We start from the raw sequence: 6,083 nt of genomic DNA on the forward strand, positions 1-6,083 counted from the left end.
AGAGATATTAGCATACAAAGTAGGAGTTACCTGCTGATGGTATCACAGTTTGAACACCTATAGTGTTTTAGGTGTTTGGAGATCAAAACTCCATAATTTCATTTGATTCCACTTGAATGCAAGAGATAACCCATATAGTTCACTCTAAAAAGAAGAATCATCCTTTTTCATCGAGTTTTGAAAGAGATATGGACATTGGAACATACATAAACAAATCTGTCGGATTCGGACAGATTGCATGTTCACTTTGTTTTGAGTAGTTAAAACCTCAAATCACCATCATATTGAATGAAATAGGTGAAATTTGAAAGGTAACTAATTAAACTAACATCCAGAAGAAAAATCAATGAATTTGAATGATTATCTAGAGAGTTATGGTTGTTTAAAGTAGGGTTTACCTACTGAAAACTCTCAGATGCACATATATTATGTTTTGAGCATTTGGGGGGTCAAAACTCAATGTTTTTGAGTGAGACCAATTGGATTATAATCCCAACTCAATAAATAAACGTTTTGAAGAAATCTCATAACATTTGGAAATAACATTTACAAGATATAGACGATTTGTGCACATGCACATAATCTGTCAGCACCAAAATATAAGATTTTTAAGAAATAAACTCACATAAAATCATGATTTACTTATCTTTTTGAGTTCTATTGTTTGGGTCATAGATTACCACCATCATATAAACATTTTTACATRTTYTTGGTGTATAATCTCTCCTTAAAACTCAACATTTTCGGAACTTAGAAGATAGAAGATGAAGAGTGCATAAAAAGTGGGTTTTTCTCCCAAAACTTACAAGAGAAAGAAAGAGATGAGTGTGTTACCTTGTTTGTGGATGAAATGGATGAAATATCTTCAAAACTCTGCAAAATGATGAAGATTAAGTTGAAAATCGGCTGAATGAGATGGAGGATGATGATGTTCACTCAAGGTGACTCTTGAGTTTTTAGGAAGAGAAAGGAGAGGAGGTTTTGAAAATTGAAAGGAGAGTTATGAGTAATAAAGAAGAATGATGCTTTTTATATGTGGCCAAGGGAGGGAAAGAGAGGGGGAAAAGGCCGGGCATAAGGCCCAAGCCCATCCTCACACATAATTTTTTTTTAAAAAGAAAGCCCAAAATGCACAAAAGGCCATTTTCTCAATTTTGACATTTTTCTTTAAATTAAAAGCCGACAATGACTAAATTTATTTAAATAGAAAGGTTTTATATTTAAAACACTAAAACTTAGTGTTTTATATATATTGGGTATAAATTAGAGCATTTGGTACTGTATAGGACATTTCAAATAATTTCGGGTCGGAACCGGACTTTCTAAGCAACTGCCAGAATCTCTTCAAAATTTTCAACCAAACTAACCTAACTAACTCCTAATCTTATAAATTACCTTCAATAACACTAATATAATCTTAATAAGATCTAACCTGGGAGTTCGAATTTGACGGCTGTCATATATATTCAAAGCCAATCTTTTTATAAGATTGAAAACAATTTCATAAGTTGAAATTGGTTAGTTTCCCATCCTCTTAATCTAAAAAGATTAAACAAGTGGATTTGAAAAGATCTGTTGGTCACGGTTCGAACATCTTCCTAAATCAAAACGTGGCGCTGGTTGCTACGCTATAAGGGAAATAAAGTTGCGCCTTCACCAAGGCAATTGCTTTTGGTGTAGTGGGTAAGCGCTTGATCCTAACAATTGGTATTAGAGAAGGTCACGGGTTCGAATCTCATGGTGTGCATAATATGCAAGGAGTGCATAATTATGAGAAARRCATGTTGCGCGGCCATTGACTTCTAACGAAGCTCTTATTAGTACCGGCAGATGCTGGGGGGGATTGTTGGTCACGGTTCCAGCATCTTCCTAAATTGAAACGTGGCGCTGGCTGCTACGCTMTAAGGGAAATAAAGTTGCGCCTTCACCAAGGCAATTGCTTTTGGTGTAGTGGGTAAGCGCTTGATCCTAACAAGATCTACTTACAATTTTGTGAATTGACTGCTTTTGCTGATAATTTCATTCATTCTGATGTATGATGGTGATGATAAAAGAGAGTATAAAATAATGAATGAAATAATCGATTCTAAATGATATAAGAGGAGTATGTTATATAGATCAAAGGGGAGTATGAGATAAAGATCGGGAACCGGCAACAAAATACTCAAAGGAGATTTTTTAGTAAGGAGATGTTGAATGTGAAGATCATCTTTACAAAAGTTTACTAATAGAGATTTTTTAGTAAGGAGAATATTAGTTTTGGGGAGAATGTTTGTGAATTTGCATCTGAAGAAATTCGTTTATGGGGAGAATGTTAGTAATTTGTTATCTGAAAAAGATTCTTTAAAGATCATATCTTGAAGATCATTTCTGAAGATTGTTGTTGATATTGTTCTTTATTGTAAAAAGAGAAGATCGTTGTTTTTTTCTACATTCGAATTGAAGATTGTTGCTGATATTGTTCTTTACTGTAAAAAGAGAAGATCGTTTTTTTTTCTACATTCAATGGGGAGAATGTTAGAAGATTTTCTCAACAGAAGATCATTTGAAGATCTTAAAGCAGAGAATGTCAAAAGATTAATTTGAAGATTTCAAGAAGTCATAAAGTGCTTAAAATTACAAAGTTCAAAAAAGATTCAAAGCGTGCAAATTCTTTCAAGCCTGAATACAAAGGGGAAAATGTTAGGATTGAATTTTAGTGATAAATTATATTTGTCTTGAAAGTCTATAATTGTAATATTAGCATGTTTTACTTTGTTTGTAATGTTGACTTTGAATAGGGGTTTCAATGTTTGACACTTTATATACTTTGTCTTCTAGTGTAACTGTAGATAGAAGAGCTCAGTTGTAATATACGTAAGATTGAGAGTAAATTGAAAGTTTAACCAGTTGACTTTTTCTCTCTACTCTTTTATGGTGTTCTTACATGTTCATATGAGTTTGTCATTACTTCATGAAGATAATTGAAGATTGATCGTATTGTTGGACACACAGGAACACCATAGAAGAGTAGAGAGAAAAAGTCAACTGGTCAAACTTTCTATTTACTCTCAATCTTACATATATTACAAATGAGCTCTTCTACCTACAATTACACTAGAAGACAAATATATAAAGGGTCAAACATTGAAGCCCCTGGTCAAAGTCAAGATTACAAACAAAGTCAAGCATGCTAATATTACAATTATAGACTTTCAAGACGAATACAATTTATCACTAAAATTCAATCCTAATAGAGTTTTCATAGATGAGCTCTTGGTTAAATAGTATTTCTTCAGCATATCCTTGACATACTTACTTTGCTTGAAAATGATATCTTATCTGATTGTTTGATCTGAACAACTAGAAAGTAAGTCAGTTATCCCATCATGCTCATCTGATATTCTTTCTTTATGCGTTCAATGAACTAAAACCACAAAGAGTGATTAGTGGTAAAAAAAAATAAAATCATCGAATATAAATTTGGAGTAGAATGATATGACCCTTGACTTTCCTAAATATAAGTTATATGTTATACCCACGACATGTGTCACCCAGATACACTGCCAACGAGCCATGTAAACCAAAAGGGTCGCACACAAAGAAGACGTATGCTTCCACTAAAGAAAAGAATCTAAACATGTGTACCGTTTTGTGATTATTATAATTACAGGGTTTAATCTATAAATATGTATGTAATTATCTTAAAAAATTTTAGGTAGTTATATAAGATATCATTAGATAAATAAATAATCATTTTATATAATGATTTAGCCTTATTAAGAGGTATGGTAAATCTCAAAGACTGACCATATAAATATAAATAAGGCTTAGGGGCTAACCAAAGTAGTGGATTGAGTTATGATAATTAGTTGTAGCCTCAAAACCATTACGATACAATTAAGAATTAGGGTTCTTTGGGCTAGCACCCGGTGGGAGTTCCAAGCGTGTTCGTGTGTGGACAACCGATAGAGGAAACCTGATTTGGTTTCTTTGTGCTACATCAAAGTTTTAATTTCAACAACAAGGTAAATATTTTAAACATCCTATGGTTTGTGTAGATTCGTTTTAATTGTCAATGGATCTGGCTTTGGGTTTTAATGTTATAACTGGGTTTTCTACAAACTGGGTTGAGGTAAATTTATGTGTTCATTATGTGAATTATGTGATAGCATGCATGTTTTCTTAAAGATAAATGCATAAATTATGTGCACATGTGTGGTAATTTTATATTATGCATGCATGTGGAAATTTTATAGGCAGTTATATGATAAAATAATATGTGGGAATATTATTATAATCCAAACCTTCATGGTTAAGAAAGGTTGATTATAAAACATTATCTTTCCACCTCCTAATGATTTTATATTAAAAGATATTCATCACCGCCTCATCCTAAGTATAAAAGAAAGAGGATAAAGTAAAAACCTTACTAGTTCACTATTTTACAGAATATACAAGTGAAATTTAAAGGCGTTGAAAGTGTTCTTGAAGAAGTTCTTGAAAAATATTCTTGAAGAATATTGATGTTTAAAGATTTTGTGATTTGCTGCGTGATAATCTGCAGAATCTATTATTTTAAGGTGAGTTTTAAACTACCATCGATTATAAATTGTGAGTTTTATCTACTATTTGATTCTATAAATTATGGAGTATTGATGGGTTTAAATTTAAAAGAATCCAGTAGAACTGTTTAAAACGGTTTTTAAAAGAAACCGTTTTATGAATTGAAAAGCTTAAACCTGTTTTGAAAATTGTTGAGTAGGAATTGTGTTTGAAGGAACAGTTTGGATATGGTATTCTATTTTAGAGGATTAAGCAAAAATAGACAACTGAGAAATCATATGAAGAACAGATTGTTCTTATGGATTGAAAGGTTTGAATATAAACCTGATGATCTCAGATCTCTCAATAACACTAATAATCTATTTAAGAATAACCAAATTATAGTGTTTTAATGGAGAAAATGATGAACACTCAAGAATGAACTATAAACAATAAAGAACAATCTTGAGCGTCAAAGGTTTCACCTTTGATAAGAAAAACGTAAAAGAGACATTTAGTACAATAGGCCTAATCACCTATTTATACTAGAAAGCTAATTAGAAGATAACTATCTAACGAGACTTTTTAGCTAATCTTCTATTAACAGATAATGTTTATCTAAACTGTTGATAAGCTTTAATATTAAGATAAACTTGAAGTGTAGCTGTCGACTTGTCATCTCCAGCTGTCTTCCATGGTATGATGAATCATCCTTGTCTTTAAATCTTCATCGTATGCCTCTAGATGAATTGCTGAATAATTCTCTTGAGTGTTATTGACCCGAGGGGCGATGAAGATGTTCTTTCCATCGCATCCCTGGTCGTCCATCGACCCTCTGGTTGTTCAACAGACTTGGCCAATTCTGCCTTGATGTCTTTATCGGTCTTCTGGTTCTTCATCACTTATTGTTTTTCATTATTTTTTCACTTTATGAATTATGGGACTTAACAATCCCCCCCTAAGTAATGAAAGAACAAACATAGACTAATCTAGAAACAATTGTGAAGAACAAAGACTAATCTAATAGAAAAGCATCAAATTCGAAATTTTCATTGGATGATGAAATTCTTACAATACTGGAATCAAAAGACATCATTTTTAAGGCACAAGTTTACAACTCATCATGATCTACCTTGAACTATATCTCTGAAGTGCAGAAGTAGTCTTCGATAGCCGATGACTGTCGATATCTCATGGATGAGTTGACTCCCTTCTTCTCTTCGAATGTGATTTCTACCCAATCTTTCTCTGATGACTTTCTGAAACCATTCAAGTGTATCCGAAGAATACTTGAATGCCTTAGTTAGTCTGAAGAATTTCTTTGGCCCGAACTCATTCTTGTAAACAAGTCCAACTCGGGTTGAGTTAATACTGAGGCAGATCTTTTCTCCTACAGGCCTTGGAAGTCTTCGTTTGCTGGAGCGCAGAAAAGTCTTTCAATGCCTAAGTGAAGAGCAATTTTGAAATCACTCTTTGTGTTGGACCGTATTACTCAGTTCAGGGTATTGAAAACTTACTTGATTAAATAGATAGACATTTAGTATGCAGCGGACAGTTAT

The sequence above is a fragment of the Cynara cardunculus genome, assembly GCF_001531365.2.
Source record: "Cynara cardunculus var. scolymus isolate 2C chromosome LG 14, CcrdV1, whole genome shotgun sequence".
Taxonomy (NCBI): Eukaryota; Viridiplantae; Streptophyta; class Magnoliopsida; order Asterales; family Asteraceae; genus Cynara; species Cynara cardunculus.